Here is a 20,796-nt window from a genome sequence, read left to right on the forward strand (position 1 = left end):
GGTATGGGGTTGCTTGACTGGAATGAAGTTGCGGGTATTCGAGTTTAGGTCCTAGCAGGTGGACTTCGTCTTCTCCTTTCTTCATTCCTTCGTATCAAAACTCGTTGTCTACATCCTGTTTCTTCTCCTTCATTTTCCTGGTGTTAACCGTCTTTGTACGTTCGATCCTACCCCTCTATCTCGCTTGTGTTGTGTACATTGGATCCCATAGTCGTCACCTTGACATTGTCATTTGTGCATAGGTGCCTTACCTTTACCTACAAAATAAGAGCAATGCAGTACTTCTCTACTCACGACTTACATACACACACATTTGCTCCCAGGCTTCAACTAGCATACACTCACCATGGAGGGAAGGGAGTGCACATAGTATTGTGGTGTATATAATATCATATCATAACATCATTGTGAACATAAATGTCATAAGGTACGTGTCCATACTAATCATGACGGGAGGTACCGCTCAGACTTCAAACAATTCATATAAACCAAATAGTAGTGAAGCCACTTACATGAGCCAACTTCAAACCATTCGAGTGCTATGTTTTAATGGTTTATCGCATAAGCCAACTTTTAACGCACCTTGTGGTTAACAGCCACACGCTTTAACCAACTGAGCTATTCTACCTAATTATTTGTAATAGCTCATGCCCACCACACCCTTATAAGGAATGTTTCATCCCCTTTCCAACCAATGTTGGATCTCATAATCCACCCTCCTTGAGGGCCCAACATCCTCGCTGGCACAACACTTGGTGACTAACTCTGATAGCTTTTGTAATAGCCCAAACCCACCGCTAGCAAATATTGTCCGCTTTTGCCTATTACGTATCGTCATCACCTCAAAATTCTAAAACGAGTCTACTAGGGAGAGGTTTCCACACTCTTCTAATAAATGCTTCGTTCCCATTTCCAGCCACTAAAAAATATTGTCCATTTTTGCCCGTAACAAATTGTCATCAGAATCATAGTTTTAAAACACGCTACTAGAGAGATGTTTACAGACACTTATAAGTTATTCTTCATTCTCCTCTCAAACCAATGTTGGATAGGAGGGCGTGGGTTCAAATCCTACTTCCGAAACCTCAAATAAAGGTAAAATTAAAATACAATGGCATATCATTATTGAAATCAATTGAACTCCCTGGAGATTTAAAATTGTCACGACATGATTTTCCAAGCATCTAAGAAAGTTAGTGTCTTCAAGTTTACCCTTACGCCCGAATCTCGAGGACATTGTGATTTTCTGTACCGCCTGGCTGCATAGCAAATCCTGAGTTGTGAGCCTAGATCAATATCTCCTACCTTAATTCCTCATTTTCTCTCTCCTATATTTTGTTTTTATGTAAATGTGAGTTATTGTGGGGTTCTAAAAAATATGTCAAAAAAAGAACATGTAGGTAAGGTTGAGTTTCCATCCAACCCTTTGATGCCAAATTTACTTCAAAACTGCTTATAATCAACCAATTATTGTTGTTACAATTTATTTTACTGAATTTAACACCATATGTTTGAATTAAGTCTCATTTTCAGAGAAGAAGACGATATAAATCTCTATACGAAAACAAATTGCAACACCATTGAAGAAAAGAAGATCATGGAAATTCTCAAGTCTTTTATTGTTTGTGTTTTGGTTTTGGCCTTGGCCTACAAACTCAAACAATATAATTATTTCAAGTCTATTTGCTTTTTTTAAGTAGTTTATTTTTATTGTATCAAGAATACAAGTAAAAATCCATATGATAGAGAGTAAAAATAAATTGGGTTTGAAGTGAAACTAAAAATGGAAAAATTCAATAAAATTTTTGGTTTTTTGTTTGAAAGATATTTCTAAAAGAAAGTTTGAATTGATGGATCAATGGAAGAATTGAAAATATAAGGGCTCATTTTGTGAAGCTGTCTTTCCTTTTCTAGCCCATGCAATTCTCAACTTCCATTGACAAAGTGGGAAGTGGTGATTTGGAACAGTCCTTCAAATCCACCTCTTCAGCCTTATTGCAACTCTAAAGACGATTACGAGTTAGATTCAAATTCTAAATCTAGGTCAAATTTTTAGAGCAATTACACCCTTAAATGAAGCAATGACAAATTTCAAGCTCTCTCGGTAAAACAAATAATAACCATTGATATAACAATCTCAAAATGAATATTAATGTCTTCCTAAACTTTTTTTTAGTCCCACAAGTTTATGAAACATTTGCTGGGAAAGTGTCTAAAATATAAGTGAAAGGTATCTCAAATTAAGCAGGGAGGAATGACATGACATATCATGGATCTAAATTAAATGAGTGAAGTATTTTTCTTCAATCTGGCATGGACAATTGGATTCACGAGAATCTCACAACTCGTCATGATTTTCATTCCTTCCACCTGGACTTTTATTTTTATTTTTAACTATTACATAAACAATTTGATACACCATAAAATATATCTAATTTATTATATCATTAAAGTTTATCAATTGATGTACTTAAAATGCATTTTAAATGAGTACGAGAATTAAAAAAAATTAGATTATATATCGAGTACAATCGATTACTTATTGTCTAACTTCTCTAATTTTCCATTAAAAAATAAGGTCCCTACGACATGCATTTCATGATTACCAAGTGTAGAAATCCTTTAAAATAATTTACTGAAACAATGTTATGGACCGAAAGATTCATAAAAAAACCATTTAAACCAACAAATATTGAAATCAAAATACAATAATTTAAAATAATGCAACACACTTATCAAATCTAAGGGCTACTACATCAAATGCAAATGCAACTACCTTGACTTTACTTCCATGGTTTCCACAGTGACACCATCATTCATACATTGTTGGCTTACCTTTACCTAAAAAAGAAGTAACACGTGACTTGAGTATCTAAAAATACTTAGTAAGTAACCCCACTATTCAGGCTAAAAAATGCAATCACATACAATCATTGTGGGATCTATCTTTTCTTATGACATCCTGACCTCTTCAAGTTCGAGTAAGGTTTGATGTGTAGTACTTTTCTATACACGAAACACACATGCGTACATGGATCCATTAAGTGAGCTCGTATCATATGATAAGGAATCAATACAAGGGGAATAAGATTCGGATTACCTTGTCGATCGAATATCTCAAGCCAAGAACACTTTGTTTGAGATTCGAATCACTCCAGAAGCAAAATCGATCATGTCTAGCTTCAATGATTCTTGTTGATCAAATATCTCAAACACTTGTTTGAGATTCGAATCACTCCACAAGCAAGATTGATCATGTCGAGCTTGAATGATTCTACATGCAATCTAAACTACATAGAGTTGCAAAGAAACTTAGCCATTGGCTAAAGAAAAGCACAAATGCTTCTTTTGATATATTTTCCAAGTCTGATTACAAATACAACATAGATGGCTTTATATAGCCTCAAAATGAAACTATTAAAGGCATTCCAAAAGTTGTAACATTCACACTTTATGGCCATAATTAGCCATTATGTAAATGTAACCGAAATTAAATAAAAAGTCTTAAAACACAATAACTCTAAATTATAACCCACCCAAAATTTACAACAATCAAACTTTATTCTTCTTCAATGTAGCATGAATTGAAACATCTTTTGATTATTTTGATAACCTTTTCTCCACATCTTCATTGAAGCATATTGTATGATTGATGTCTCTTGGTTCATATCATCGTATACATACCTCATGGGTCTGATGACAGGCTAGCGAACACTAACGTTGCCAGAAACCACAAAGGGAAAGGAGCATGCATAATATCATAGTGTACATAATAAGAAAGTGTACACATGTGTACTAATCATAACGAGAAAGTCTCTCGATGCATTTGACATGCGAAATGAATGAGGTCCTATAGTTTCGAATTATGATACATAAATATGATGCAAATCATACATCCATTTTATTTTTCATGACATAGCATTCCTATGAGACATACATACGTATACTGGACAAATATTTTATGGTTAATATACATGGTTTATCAATGGCTCATAGGCACAACGTGAACATGTTAACATAATACGCGTGGTGTAATATGTGAAGGTTCAAGCATTATATATCATTCATATCACAACGTAGATTCATAACATATATTTCATTCATATCATAACATAAAATGTAACACCCCTAAGTTTCTTAAGCTAATTAGTACATCAACTCATGCTTGCTTAAATCAAAAATTTGGAAATTCATAATAGACATTTTTAAAATAAAAACTAGGATGACAGAGCTCATATGAATTGTAAGGGCTCAAGTCATTAAGCGTAGGAATGGTATCAGAGCCTCTCAATTTTCGTGAGGGAAGAGGAGTTACTCGATCTTTAAGAGCGATGTTGCAGAAACCAGGAGGAGGATATGGTTTTTCAGAAGAATTTGGAGTATGTGATAGTTGAGCGAATAGCCCTTGTGTTCTAGGTGGTAAGACGCGGGAGCGCAGTAAGTCTGTTGGCAAGCTTGGGTGCTTAGTCATATGAAAAATTCGGAAGAAAAATCTTATCTACATCCTGACAACTTTATCAGAGACAAAACAAAGATTGACAACTTGTCAGCCACACAGTAAAGGCTCACATGTGAATTATTAGTGTTTGTAAATTATTAGTCTTTTAAATTATTAGTTTACTTTATATCTTTTCTTACTTTTAGGAAAACAGATCTTGCAGGGGTCCTGTCTTGCTAGATTCGATCTTATCTCTTAGTTGGCGTTTTTCAAATTTACAAAGTCTATAAAAGGACTTCATCAATGTAAAGAGAGCATCGATCGGCCGATAGCTCTCTCTTGAATATCAATTGAAGAATTCAGAGAAAAATCATTCTACTCTATCTCTTATCTTACCTATCTCTTTATGAACGAATTTCTGAGAAAGCTCAGAAAATCAAACCATTTCAAATGTTCTACCGATGAAAAAGAAAGTTCAAATGAGCATAGAAGGGGAGAAAATCTCACAATCTCAAATACTATCAATCAAGAATATCAGATCGCCAAGATCGAAGATCAACTCCAAAATTGGACTATTCCAAAGGTAGATCCTAAAACTATCTACCAAATTTCAACCTTCAATTTTGCTCAAAGATCATGCATCAAATTCTCAGAGAAAAATCTCCCAATTCACAGCAATGGGAGTCTCTGAATCTTTTTTCAAAATCCCTTATACTCCAACACCGTGAAGAGTTTAATTATCTTCATATCGGTCTTGTCCAAGTCACTGTAAAACCATTGTTCAGACTTGGGTTAGATATCCCAGTCCTTATCTCCTTACGAGATAAGAGACATGAAGATTTCTCAAATTCTTTATTGGGGATGGTTCAATCCAATCTAGATAATGGACCAGTCTATTACAATTGTTATCCAAACTTTATGGACCAGTCTATTTCAATTTTTATCCAAACTTTACTTTGTCATTCCACGACCCGCACATATTATCAGCCCTCATGCTGGATTTACAATAAAAAAATTTGAACATCAAGGCTGAAACAAATTCTTCAGTCGTCATATTCAGGGTTTATTACAAACTCATGAATACAAATATTTCTCCAAGAGCATTAAGATTCTCACCAAAAGGATCAACCATGCTCATAGCGGCACATATTGGAAAGTCCTTTGTGACTGTTCCAAAAACCCTTTCTTGGGATCTAATAACCAGAAATACTCTCTGGAAAATAGAAGCTGCTAATCTTCCGAGGAGAAAGGAATTTCAAAACCCAGTACAAATCATCGAACATGACGATGGAAGCGTTGAAATAAAATTCAGCGAAGAACCTTCGTCAGAATCAAAGGTAAAAGAATTCTTGAGTTCTAGACCAAGTACGTCGGGAATTTCAAGATCAATGTATGACCCCTTAAAGGTAAAGGAAGTCAATTATGATAAAAAAAAGGGCATCAATCCACTATGAAGACGGCTCAAGATCTCCAACCCATACAGATATGGATACTCAATCCGTCTACGAAAGCTAGCTGAACGTTATTACAGCTGATTTCTAGATAGACAAAGAATTTTTAAAGGTAGATTTTATGTCAACTGCCAACTCTTCAAAGAGAAAAGCTTTCTTCCAAACCTATAAAGAAACTGAGCGATGCGAATTAAGAGCTCAGTGGGCAGATTTGAAGAAAAGAAAAACATAAACGAATCAATACGAGATAAAATCAATTCTAGAATATGCCACATAGATGCAACCTAGGCTCTGATACCAAATTGATTAGGCAACCCTAGTCATCAACCCAACCATCAAGTTTAGTTGAAGCAAAAAACCTTGAATCAAGAAATTAACTAATTCTCCACACTTTCGTTTTTGTATTTTTTTTAGTTTTTTAATATTTTTTTTTTCTTTAGTAGGGTTTGATCTTCTTGTTAGATATTTGCCAACTATTCTCAAGTGGCAAGTCACTAATCATCTGATCTTTCAGGAGTCATATGTCATATAGTCATATATTGCATATTCGTCAACTCACCTACTGGAACTTGAATCGATAGTAGGGGAAATGGTAAGAGCATAACTAAATTACCTCATTTCTGGTATGCTTAGAAGAGTTAAACTGCATGGCACCAATGGCCAGGAATAGCTTAGATAAGCTAAATAGGGCACATCCGTAATAACTCAATTTTAAAAACTTCAAAGCACAACTATAATAACTCAATTTTCAAGGCTTCAAATCATTTTTCATGATACAAAGAAAAAAATTGATAAAAATTGTTACGAGATTCGAAAAATAAGGACAACTACTCGTAACACATAGAACTGACCTGACAAAGAAAAAAATTGATAAAAATTGAAACGAGATTTGAAAACTAAGGACAACAACTGGTAACACATAAAACTGACGGCTCGAGACGACCCTCCTCTGTGACCTTAACTAACGATTAGTGATCCCCGAAAAAGGAAAAGTAATATATAGTGCAACTAAATAAGTAACCTACTTGTAGGCGGTAATCGAATCCTTGGTCGAGCAAGTTGCCACGAATTTTTCTCTATGTTATAGAAAGTTCAAGTGTAGATTATATGTAACGACCCTAGTTTTCTAGGGACCTAGAGTAACTAGAATATGCATGATGTAACTGCTTTATGCGAAAATATTTTTTACATTATGTTTTCGTATCGAAGGTACCCCTTAAAAATAACTCAACATTATTATTAAGGATGCTAGATTAAGACTATGTAACAATGTTAGGAATCATGAACCTCCATAATTATATGACATTGTCCATTTTGGTTGAAGGGTTAAATTTTTCCACATACTAAAATGGAATGATTCATTCCCATTGCTAAAAAAAAGAGCTTGAACCTCCTCAACCTTATCGTTAACCATCATATGCTCTAACCAACTGAACTATTCCAAAAAATTATGAGTATTAGCCTAGATATTGTCAACTTTGGCTCGTTACATATCGTCGTCAACCGCACGGTTTTAAAACGCGTCTAATAGTGAGAGATTTCCATATCTTATAAGAAATGTTTCATCCCCTCCCCAATCGATGTGGGATTTCACAATCCACCCCCTTGTGTTCCCAGTAATCTCGTTGGCACACCACCCGATGACTAGCTCTGATATAATTTGTTACAAACCAAGCCCTACTTTAGCTAATTACGTATCACCATCAGCCTCACGATTTTAAAATATGTCTACTAAGATGAGGTATCTACAACCTTAAAGAAAATGCTTGGTTCCCCTCTCCAATTGCTAGCAAAATTTTTTTTTTCTGTTACTTATCGTTGTATGTTTAAAAGTTTTAAAACGCGTCTATTAGGGAGAGTTTTCCACATCCTTATAAGGAATGCTTCATTCCCCTCTCCAACAAATGTTAGATCCCAAAATAAATAATCAAGATGGTCGAGTGGTCTAAGGCCCCATGCACAAGTTCTAGTCCTTGTGAAAGGGTGTGGGTTCAAATCCCACTTTTGAAACTTTTATATTAACTATTAGGGTAAGTTTTCTTTTGTTCATTCTTGGTTTCTTTGATACTTGTTCTTAATACACATTTCAGAGTCCTTATCACAAGTGTTTCACTTAATAAATGGTACTTGGAGTAGGCATACAAAACACACACAAATATGCTAGTTTAATCTTATATTCTCACTCTATCAAATTGCTAGTTTAATCTCTCCACTTTTGATTTTTTATTAAACGATTAGTCTGTCAAATTGCTAGTTAAGAGTTTAAAGGCATACTTACTTGGTCTGGTAGGAAGTTCGCCTAAGCTAGGCCATAGAGAAACCTTGGGCTCTGATACCACTCTGTAAGGATCGGGCTATCGCGATGGTTCTAAAAGATGGAAAATTTTTTCGTGAAATAAACAAAAGAATTTAAAAAATTATATTCACATAATATCAAAATAAAGTTTATACATAAGTATTTAAAACACAACATACTAGTTAAAACATAAAATAAGGAACGGGCACAAAACATTTTAAAACAAATGGGTTGAGGACAACAAGTGAGGTTTGCCTATGGCACCTGCTTCAGAGTCCGCTCCCAACCTCGACCAACTCCTTATTACCTAAAACAAATGGAGAATAAAGAATGAGACAAAGACTCTGTAAGTAGCCTACTTGTAGGCTCTTAATCGTGTCCTTGATATTCTAAGGTACCACATTCTTTGTTGTTGTCTCGTTCTTGTTCTTGTTGTAAGTACTTAAGTTCTCCGGTTCTTGTTCTTGTACTTCATCTTAAAATACTATAATGGACTTACTCATTCGAAATCATCTTTAAAACAACATAAATAAATACTAACTAAAACAATTAAAACATCAAAGTAAAATTGCCCTATACAAACCTATGCCTAGGAAAATAAACCTATGCCTAGGAAAATAAACCTATGCACGTGTCATTATATCTATTTGTGATGTCGTCATTAGTTGTATAGGGGTGTCTTGCCCTTACCTGAAATAGAAGTAACACAAGGCTTGAGTATTTTAGGAAATACTCATAAGTGACCCACTATTGAGGCTAGGGAATGCAAACACATGCAACTAATGATCTTAGGAACCTATTGTTAAAAATATCATAGGGGTGGCCTCCAGTCCAGAAAAAATTGGATGTGTAGTACTTCCCTACACATGACTCACACATGCGAGCATGGATCTTTAGATAGTTCGCACCCTCTGGACCCATCATTGTCGAGCTAACTGTCTGTAGCGACGTTTAGGGGTCAGTAGACCCCTGAGTGTGATGCAAGGCATGATGATGATCATCATTGTAATGTAAGCATCCGTACTCATCATCATAAATGGGAAGTAACTTGATGTATATGTACACACAAAATGCATGAGGTCCCTAGGGTTTTTCATCTTTAGAACATCTTTATGACACAACCCTATATACACTTCACATATTTCTCTACGTAATATGCATGCCTTGGCCTTCATACGTTCATCATCATTAACATTGGCTAGAGTTGTATCTTAAAAATACTCAATCTCATAGTGCATCATGTCATTTAATACATGCACCACGTTTTAATATAGAATAATGTCATATTAATCAATCTTATAATCTTCCATCTTACATCGTCATGTTATCATGCATCATCATCATCATATCATGATGATCCAACGTCATCATGTAACATCATCATATAACATAATATAACATCATATAGCATCATCAAATAACATAGTCATAGTTACCACCTCATAAAATATAAAGCATAAATGACACGTGCAAGGACCACTGGGCATGTGTCGTCATAGATAAATCAAGTTGTCCGACTTAGCCGATAGTAAGGCCACTTACTTGGTTGGTCTTGGCAGACATTTTCTCTAAACTCAAGTACGTTTGAATTTTGTCTCTCGAAGTTACTCCAAGTGTTGTCGGGAGTTGTTTCCTATTAAAACGTCCATCTCACTTCATTAGTAATTTACATTTCTAATCTAATTTAACTTGAACTTCAGAAATACGACGTTATACTGACCTTAAATATTTCTATTAAAGTAAAAATAAGCTTCGGAAGGGCAAAAAACGTAAAGGTTGGTGTCAAAATGTCAAACCAAGCCTAATACACCAATAAGCTTCGGAAGGGCAAAAAACGTAAAGGTTGGTGTCAAAATGTCAAACCAAGCCTAATACACCAGTTTTTATCGGAAGGGCAAAAAACGTAAAGGTTGGTGTCAAAATGTCAAACCAAGCCTAATACACCAGTTTTTATCCTAGGACTCCGAGATGCTGAGCCGAAGGAGCCGGTGTATGCAACAGTGACCCTGTCACTGAGGGACATTGACATATGAGCAGGTTGCGAACTGTTTCGAGGTGCAGGTCTCGAATGTTCATGTGGGCGCACAGGTCTGTGTAGTGGATCCGTGGGTTGGGATGTGTTCTGTGTATTTAGGCTTGAACGTGGGTTTTTGGGCAAAGCACAGAGGAACTGAACTACTGGACTAGTTGTTGGTGGGTATCTGGTTGTTGTGTTGGGTATCTAGTTACTAGACCAAACTGGGTATGAGGTTGCTTGACTGGAATGAGGTTGCTAGTATTCGAATTTGGGTCCAAGCAGGTGGACTTCGTCTTCTCCACTCGTTTCCACGCATTTTCCTTTCTTCATTCCTCCATAACGTTGGATCCAACCCCTCTATCTCACTAGTGTTGTGTACGTTGGGTCCCATGGTCGTCATCTCGACATCGTCATTTGTGCAGAGGTGCCTTGCCTTTACCTAAAAAATAAGAACAGCACATGTTTTGAATATTTTAAGAAATACTCATGAAGTAACCCCACTACTAGTAGAGGGTAATGCAAACACATGAAATCACGACTTACATACACACACATTTGCTCCCAAGTGAGCTTACATACATACCTATTGACCTGGGCTTCAACTAGCATACACTCATGCTGTTGGTATACCATGGAGGGAAGGGAGTGCCTTACATACATACCTATTGACCTGGGCTTCAACTAGCATACACTCATGCTGTTGGTATACCATGGAGGGAAGGGTGGTGTATACAATATCGTAAGATACATGTCTGTACTGAGCTTACATACATACCTTGTGGTTAACAGCCACACGCTCTAACCAACTGAGCTATTCCAGCTAATTATTTGTAATAGCTCAAGCCCACCATACTCTTATAAGGAATGTTTCATCCCCAGTCCAACCAATGTTGGATCTCACAATCCACCCTCCTTGGGAGCCCATCGTCCTTGCTGGCACACCGCTTGGTGACTAACTCTAATAGCTTTTGTAATAGCCCAAACCCACCGCTAGCAAATATTGTTTGTTTTTGCCCATTACGTATCGTCATCAGCCTCACAATTCTAAAACGAGTCTACTAGGGAAAGGTTTTCACACTCTTCTAAGGAATGCTTAGTTTCAATTTCCAGCCGCTAAAAAATATTGTCCATTTTTACCCGTAACAAATCGTCGTCAGAATCACAGTTTTAAAACATGCTACTAGAGAGATGTTTACATACACTTATAAGTTATTCTTCATTCTCCTCTCAAACCAATTCGGGATCAGAGTGCGTGGGTTCAAATCCCACTTCTGACAACTCAAATAAAGGTAAAATAAAAATACAATAGCATATCATTATTGAAATCAATTGAACTGAGATTTAAAGTTGTCACGACATGATTTTCCAAGCATCTAAGAAAGTTAGTGTTCTTCAAGTTTACCCTTACGCCTGAATCTCAAGGACACTGTGATTTTCTGTACCGCTTGGGTGCAGAACAAATGGTGAGTTGTGAGCCTCTATCAATATCTCGTTGCTTAATTCCTCAGTTGTTAGAATATATAGGCGTCCTTGACATAACCCTCCATCATCTTAGGATTTAAAGAAATTGTCTACTTGGCCCACTATTAACTGACTCATAATATATATATATATATATTTTGTAGGTTTTTGTCTTTTTGTAAGATATTCGCCAACTAATCTCGAGTTGCAAGTCATCTGATCTTCCAGGAGTTATATAGTCATATATTACATATTCGCCAACTCACCTATTGCAACTTGAATCCATAGTAGGTCATCTGATCTTCCAGGAGTTATATAGTCATATATTACATATTCGCCAATTCACCTATTGCAACTTGAATCCATAGTAGGGGGGAAATTGTAAGAGCATAACTAAATTACTAGATTTCTGGTATGCTTAGAAGAGTTAAAATGTGTGGCACCAATGGTCGGGAATAGCTTGGATAAGCTAAATAGGACAAAACTGTAATAACTCAATTTTAAAGACTTCAAAGCACAACTATAATAACTCAATTTTCAAGACTTCAAATCATTATTCATGACACATCCCGAAAAAGACAAAATTTCATAAAAATTGAAACGAGATTCGAAAACTAAGGACAACAACTCGTAACACATAGAACTGACTTGACAAAGAAAAAATTTGATAAAAATTGGAACGAGATTCGAAAACTAAGGACAACAACTTGTACACATGGAACTGACGGCTCGGGACGACCCTCCTCTATGACCTTATCCAACAATTAGTGATCACCTAAACAGGAAAAGTAATATCTAGTGCAACTAAATAAGTAACCTACTTGTAGGCGGTAATCGAATCCTTGATCGAGTGAGTTGCCACGGGTTTTTCTCTAAGTTATAGAAAGTTCAGGTGTAGATTATATGTAACGACCCTAGTTTTCTAGGGACCTAAAGTCACTAGAATATGCATGATGTAACTGCTTTATGCGAAAATATTTTTTACATTATGTTTTTGTCTTGAAGCTACCCCTAAAAAGAATACGATATTATTATTAAGAATGCTAGATTAAGACTATGTAACAATGTTAGGAATCACGAACCTACATAATTATATGACATTTTCCACTTTGGTTAGAGGGTTAAATTTGTCCACATACTAAAAAAATGGGATGACCTTAACATTAACAATCATACGCTCTAACCAACTAAACTATTCCAACAACTTATGAATATTAGCCTTGATATTGTCTACTTTGACTCATTCCATATCGTCGTCAACCTAACAGTTTTAAAATACGTCTAATAGTAAGAGATTTTCACATGCTTATAAGAAATATTTCATCCCCTCCCCAACCGAGGTGGGCACCCCCTTGTGTTCCCAACAACCTCGTTGGCACACCACCCGATGACTAGCTCTTATACAATTTGTTACAAACCAAGCCCACCTCTTTCCGATATTGTCTACTTTTGCTAGTTACGTATCATCATCAGACTCACAATTTTAAAATATGTCTACTAGAAGAGATATCCACAACCTTATAGGAAATGTTAGGTTCTCCTTTCCAATTGCTAGCAAATATTGTTTGTTTTGGCCTATTATGTATCGTCGTAAGTTTAAAAGTTTTAAAACGCGTCTTTTAGGGAGAGGTTTTCACACTCCAACCAATATTAGGTCTCAAAATAAATAGTTAGGATGGTTGAGTGGTCGAAGGTGTTAGGAGTCAAGTTTTGATCCTTGTGAGAGTGCGTGGGTTGAAATCCCACTTTAGACAACTTAGAAAGGCTTTCTTTTATAAAGTGCTATCTTTTATTAAATTGATTCAACAATTCTATTCAAAAGATGTTTTCCACTACCTTAACGAATGAATTCATTCATATTAGCAGAACCTCTGACCTTGTTGTTAAAGCCCACTTCATTCATATTAGCAGAACCTCTGACCTTGTTGTTAAAGCCCACACGCTCTAACCAATTGAGCTATTCTAGCTAATCATTTGTAAGCCCAAACCTTGTTGTTAATGCCCACACGCTCTAACCAATTGAGCTATTATAGCTAATCATTTATAATAGCTCAAGCCCATCATCAGTAAATATATTAAGCTTTGGCTCTTTACGTATTACTGTCAACTTCAAGGTTTTAAAACGCCTCTATTAGGGAGTGGTTTCGACATCCTTATGAGGGATGTTTCTTCCCCTCTCCAACCTATGTTCAATCTCACAATCCATCCACTAACAAATATTGTCCGATTTTGTCCATTACGTATCACCATCAACCAAACAATTCTAAAACGAGTCTACTAGGGAGAGGTTTCCACATCCTTATAAGGAATGTTTCGTTCCCTTTTCCAACTGCTAAAAAATATTGTCCATTTTTTCCCGTATATCACCGTCAGAATCTTTTTAAATCACGCCTACTGGAGAGATGTTTAAAGACTTAAAAGTTATACTTCATTCCCCTCTCCAACGAATGCAGGATTAAAGGGTGTGCGTTCAAATCCCACTTCTGACAACTCAAATAAAGGTAAAATAAAAATACAATCTTATCATTATTGAAATCAATTGAACTCGCTAGAGATTTAAAATGGCCACGACGTGATTTTCCAAGCTTCTACAAAAGTTAGTATTGTTCAAGTTTACCCTTACGCCTGAATCTCAAGGACACTTTGATTTTCTGTATTACCTGAGTGCATAGCAAATGATGAGTTGTGAGCCTCTGTCAATATCTCGTTCCTTAATTTCCCCACTGATGGAATACATGGTGAGCCTCTGTCAATATCTCGTTCCTTAATTCCCCCACTGCTAGAATACATAGGCTCCTTAATTCCTCAAATACTGGAATACACTGGCGTCCTTGACATAAACATCCATCATCTTAGGATTTAGAGAAACTGTCCACTAGGCCCTCTGTTAACTGACTCATAATTACCTATATTAAAAAAAATCAGCTCCAGAACGGTAAAAAACGTGAAGGTTGGTGTAAAAAATGTCAAATCGAGCCAAATATGTCATTTTTTAGCCTAGAATTCAGAGAAGCTGAGCTGAAGGGGCCGGTGTATGCAGTAGTGACCCTGTCGTTGAGGGACATTGACACATAAGCAGGTCGTGAAGTGGGTCGAGGCACGGGTCTTGAATGTTCATGCCCCTCTGCCATAATTGTAACATTTGTCGGAGTTACCATCGTTCACATAGTGATCATATTTGTGACATTTGTAGCACTGAATGTTGGAGTAAATTGATCGGCCCCCTCTTCCTCGACTGCGTCCTCTTCCACGCCAATTTTCTTGGCTCCACTATCCCTTCTTCTTATAGTATCCTTCATGACTGTTGCCTTGACCACCATGACCATTTTTACTACTTTCATTGCCACAACCTCTACCTTCAAAATTTTGAGAGTAGAGTACCTTTTCATCTTTGATTGACGCCTTGGTTTGGAGTTCTTGATCGAGTGTTTCCTCCTTCTTCTTACGTTGTTCGTGTGCCTCGAGAGAACCGGCTAGCTCGTCGACTGTGAACGTCGCTAGGTCATTTGACTCTTCTATCGCGCATACAACATTCTCAAAGTTGTTAGTTAATGACCTTAAAATCTTCTCCAAAACCCGCATGTTGGCTAATATTTCTCCATGCCGGTTGAGTTGGTTTACCACAGTATGTACATGCATGATGTAGTCAGATACAATTTCTGACTCCTTCATCTTCATGGTCTGCTCTCCAACTTGCCACGAAGAGTTTGGAGACACACTTGCTTGACTCGGTCGATTACTTTGAACACTTTTCCTAAAGTGTCCCACGCTTCTTTTGAAGTAGTTGTATTGGCAAGCTTCTCAAAGGCCGACTCGTCAACGGCTCGGAACAACATGTACAGTGCCCCCTTATCCTTTGATCGCACCTCTTTTAATGTCTTGTTTCGTGTCGCTGTATAACCCATGGTATCTTTTGGTTCTTTTAACCCTTCTTCGACCACCTCCCATGCATCTTGAGAACCGAGAAGAGCTTTCATATGAATGCTCCAATTCTCATATTTTGTCTTCGTTAGTCGTGGTAGCAGGGTTTGACCCGTCACATTCGTCATTGGCTTGATACCAATTTGTTAAAGAAAACTCACAAATTTGTGAAATAAATCTCACACAGACTAACGATAGAAGAAGACAAAGAACACTTTATTTCTATCTCTTTTTCTTTTTTTTTTTTTAATTTTTTTTTCTCTACTCTGCTTTACTGTTTTACCCCAGAAATAACAAATGTATTTACAAGGTCTCCTAAAACTAAATATAGACATCAGAATGCGACTGTATTTACTATACGAATGTATTTATAAGGTCTTCTAAAACTAAATATAGACATCAGACTCCCGCCACTACTAATGTATTTATAAGGTCTTCTAAAACTAAATATAGACATCAACATTTTCGTAACCTAGACATTAGAATGCCGCCCCTACAAAATGTATTTATAAGGTCTTCTAAAACTAAATATAGATATCAGAATGCAACTGTTTCCTGACCCAGGCATTCTGATATAGACATTAGTGTTTCCTAACCTAGACATCAGAATGCGCCACTACAAATTATTTAGAAGGTCTTCTAAAACTAAATATAGACATCAGAATGCCACTATTTACGTCACTGTTCCTAGACATCAGAATGCCACTGTTTCCTAACCCATAAAACGTCATTGTTCCTAGACATCAGAATGCCACGATTTCCTAACCCATAAAACCATCAGAATGCCACTATTTACGTCATTGTTCCTAGACATTAGAATGCCACTGTTTCCTAACCCATAAAACGTCACTGTTCCTAGACATCAGAATGCCACTTTTTCCTAACCCATAAAACATCACTATTCCTAGACATCAAAATGTCACTGTTTCCTAACCCATAAAACGTCACTATTCCTAGACATCAGAATGCCACTCTTTCCTAACTCATAAAACGTCACAGTTCCTAGACATCAGAATGCCACTTTTTCCTAACCCATAAAACGTCACTGTTCCTAGACATCAGAATGCCACTGTTTCCTAACCCATAAAACGTCACTGTTCCTAGACATCAGAATGCCACTGTTTCCTAACCCATAAAACGTCACTGTTCCTAGACATCAGAATGCCACTGTTTCCTAACCCATAAAACGTCACTGTTCCTACACATCAGAATGCCACTCTTTCCTAACCCATAAAACGTCACTGTTCCTACACATCAGAATGCCACTCTTTCCTAACCCATAAAACGTCACTGTTCCTAGACATCATAATGCAACTGTTTCCTAGCCCATAAAACGTCACAGTTCCTAGACATCAGAATGCCACTCTTTCCTAACCCATAAAACGTCACTGTTCCTAGACATCATTATGCAACTGTTTCCTAACCCATAAAACGTCACTGTTCGTAGACATCAGAATGCCACTCTTTCCTAACCCATAAAACATCACAGTTCCTAGACATCAGAATGCAACTGTTTCCTAACCCATAAAACGTCACAGTTCCTAGACATCAGAATGCCACTTTTTCCTAACCGATAAAACGTCACTGTTCCTAGACATCAGAATGCCACTCTTTCCTAACCGATAAAACGTCACTGTTCCTAGACATCAGAATGCCACTCTTTCCTAACCCTTAAAACGTTACTGTTCCTAGACATCAGAATGTCACTGTTTCCTAACCCTTAAAACGTTACTGTTCCTAGACATCAGAATGTCACTGTTTCCTAACCCATAAAACGTCACTGTTCCTAAACATCAGAATGGCACTGTTTCCTAACCCATAAAACGTCATAGTTCCTACACATCAGAATGCCACTCTTTTCTAACCCATAAAACGTCACTGTTCCTAGACATCAGAATGCAACTGTTTCCTAACCCATAAAACGTCACTGTTCCTAGACATCAGAATGCAACTGTTTCCTAACCCATAAAACGTCACTGTTCCTAGACATCAGAATGCAACTGTTTCCTAACCCATAAAACGTCACTGTTCCTAGACATCAGAATGCAACTGTTTCCTAACCCATAAAACTTCACAGCTTGTATTATTTTCTCGTATGTTTTTCCTTGGCGACATTGTCTTCTTTTTATAAAAATAGAGTAAACATAAATAATTTGATTTTTTTTTTTACTTCGGTAATGTTACCTAGAATATTCAAATAAACTTTTAAAAAATATGGATGGGAAAAACTTATTAAATAAGTATCTTTTTAACGTTAAATTTGTTTCAAAATAACCTTTATGTGAAATCTATTATAGTAGGATAGGAATGAGTGAAGAAGAATGGTTGAATAATTGTACAAATGATCTAATAATTTAATTAATTTTATTGCGTTGAAACCCTATCAAATATAGAACTAAAAACAAAGACAATATTATTCGTTTTAAAGTTCATATATTAATGACACACAAATCTTTACAAATTTGTGGTCCCATAGTCTAGTGGTTAGGACATTGGACTTTGAATCCAATAACTTGAGTTCAAATTTCGGTGGGACTTTTTTTTTTTTAAAGATGTTTGTGCACAAATAGTAAGAGGAAGCTTTGAGGTTGTACGAGGCAAAGTGGTCAATGATTGGATACTTCGGTGGGACCTTTTTTTTTTAAAGATGTTTATGCACAAATAGTAAGAGGAAGCTTTGAGGTTGTACGAGGCAAAGTGGTCAATGATTGGATACTTTAGCAAGATTTGGAGTCTGTGTGACTTAAAAGATAAAGTAATACATATAGACTAATCAAGTCATGATCTAGTTAAAGGAAGAAACTAAATCACCTGTAAGAAATTAGGAAGGTTTGAATTCATGTTGAATGTTTCTAGTTAAAGGAAGAAACTAAATCACCTGTAAGAAATTAGGAAGGTTTGAATTCATGTTGAATGTTGTATCTAAGTTATTCCAACATTAATACCAACACGAGATCTGAGTTAGAATGATGTTGTTGGGCTCACTAATTTCCCATAGCTTAAGTAATTTTTATGAATCAGATATTGAACAAGGTTTCTAGACTTGTTTTATAATAGTGTTCATATCGATTAGGAGGCTAATCAGAGACAAAAAAGATAACAAGATGAGCCCTTAAGCCAACTTGATACCTCTATTCAAAGAGGGTGGATTGTGAGATCCCACAACAGTTGAAGAGGGAAACATTGTTTATAAGGGTGTGAAAATTTCTCTATCCGTTTTAAAAGTGTAAGGTAATCTCGAGAATCAAAAGAAGATAATACCTGCATGGGCCAATTTCATTAATTCTCAATAATGATATATTTAATGATACTAGAAGATAATCACTTATAGTTTTAAGTTTATTAGGCATAAAATTATGTAAGCGAAACTCGATTGACTGAATGAGGAGCTACCGATCTACAATGTGCATAAAGCCTATGGCCTATTAGCTTAGTTGGTTAGAACGTCATGCTAATAATGTGAAGGTCATTGGTTTGACACTTGCATGGGCCAATTCATTTCTTCTTAATAATATCTTTTCATGATACGGGGTTACAACATTACGAACTTTAAAGATAATGACTTAAAGTTTTAAGTTTATTATGCATAAAATTATGTAACCTAAACTCGATTGACTAAATTAGGAACTATTGATCTACAATGTGCATAAAACCTATGGTCTATTACCTTAGTTGGTTAGAGCATCGTGCTAATAACGCGAAGGTAGTAGGTTCGACACCTGCATGGGCCAATTTCATTTTTAATAATATCTTTCTGCATGGGCCAATTTCATTTTTAATAATATCTTTCTGCATGGGCCAATTTCATTAATTTTTACTAATATCTTTCTGCATGGGCCAATTTCATTAATTTTTAATAATATCTTTTCATGATACGAGTTAAAACACTGTGAACTTTTTTTAAAAGTTTATTATGCATAAAGTTATGTAAACGAAACTCGATTGACTTATTTAGGAGCCAACGATCTATAATGTGCATAAAACCTATGCCCTATTAGCTCAGTTGGTTAATTGTTGTGTTAATAATGTGAAGGTTGTAGGTTTGACACTCACATAGGCCAAATTTCATTAATTCATAATAATATCTTTTCATGATATGGGGTTACAACACTACGAACTTTAAAGATAATGACTTGAAGTCTTAATTTTATTATGCATAAAATTATGTAACCTAAACTCGATTGACTAAATTAGGAGCTATTGATCTACAATGTGCATAAAACCTATGGCCTATTAGCTCAGTTGGTTAGAGCGTCGTGCTAATAACGCGAAGGTCGCAGGTTCGACACCTGCATGGGCCAATTTCATTAATTTTTAATGATATCTTTTCATTATACGAGTTAAAAAGACGGATCTGAGCTGATATTTTCTCCTACGAACGATGACATTGGTGGATTTCTGAGAGTCCTTTCAGAACAAGACGGATCTGAGCCGTTCCATATGTTCTTCTATGAAGGATGATATTTGTAGATGTCTGAGAGTCATTCAGGATCTGAAGGATCTGAGCCGTTCGATATGAAGGAGGTAAATGAATTGACTTTGAAGGCAAAATTCATCAATGCAAAGGTCAGTAGAGAAAATTTTCCGGCAAGCCATATGTCGACTTGCGGGAGGGAAAGCGCGTCAGACAGCCTAAGGGACACGTATTGACGATTAGGTGGAATAATGCGTCAGGCACATTGTAAAGTGACGCGTCTCCACTCGATATGCGACACGCAGTAGCTCTTCCGACCCACGCCCACGTCTAACCTAGTTTGACTCGAAGGATGTTTGACCCGATCCGCATGGTGCCACGCTTCAATGTAAAGAATTTCACTTCCTAGCGCGCACCTCCGGTTTTGAACCCACGACTCATCAGCAACTGACCTCTCTTTCTTCACAACTTCTTCAATTCTCTTCACAAGCTCATAAATTACCTTCCCATTCTCTTCCTTCTCCTATTTCAGACAGAAAGAACTCTCACTCAGCTCCACCACTTCCTCCTCTAACCTTTCAATCTCCATTTCTAAAAGCTTTCTTTTCTTTTCCAATCTCTACTTTGTCCTTCAAAAGGCGCTCGTTTAGCGATTTCAACTTCTGCAACTGAGACTTCTCCACAGATTTATCCACAGCAGACTTTGGTTGTTGCTCTAAATCTCTATCCTCCTTCTGATGATCTGGAAGTTTCATTGGCTCGTTCGCCGATCGCGTGTTCAATCCAGATTCCTTCTTC

At 36.4% G+C, this 20,796-nt stretch overlaps 3 non-coding genes across 3 annotated transcripts; all 3 read left to right on the plus strand.

The window, feature by feature from the left end:
• The first annotated feature begins 18,050 nt into the window (after nt 1–18,050).
• Nucleotides 18,051–18,122, plus strand: TRNAQ-UUG. The gene has a single exon. It is a non-coding gene; the product is annotated as a tRNA-Gln (tRNA).
• A 1,119-nt stretch (nt 18,123–19,241) lies between these two features.
• On the plus strand, nt 19,242–19,315 carry TRNAI-AAU. Its single transcript has one exon. It is a non-coding gene; the product is annotated as a tRNA-Ile (tRNA).
• Nucleotides 19,316–19,811: 496 nt separating this feature from the next.
• TRNAI-AAU lies at nt 19,812–19,885 on the plus strand. The gene has a single exon. It is a non-coding gene; the product is annotated as a tRNA-Ile (tRNA).
• The last annotated feature ends 911 nt before the right edge of the window (nt 19,886–20,796 follow it).

The sequence above is a fragment of the Cucurbita moschata genome, unplaced genomic scaffold (assembly GCF_002738365.1).
Source record: "Cucurbita moschata cultivar Rifu unplaced genomic scaffold, Cmos_1.0 Cmo_Scf00046, whole genome shotgun sequence".
Taxonomy (NCBI): domain Eukaryota; kingdom Viridiplantae; phylum Streptophyta; class Magnoliopsida; order Cucurbitales; family Cucurbitaceae; genus Cucurbita; species Cucurbita moschata.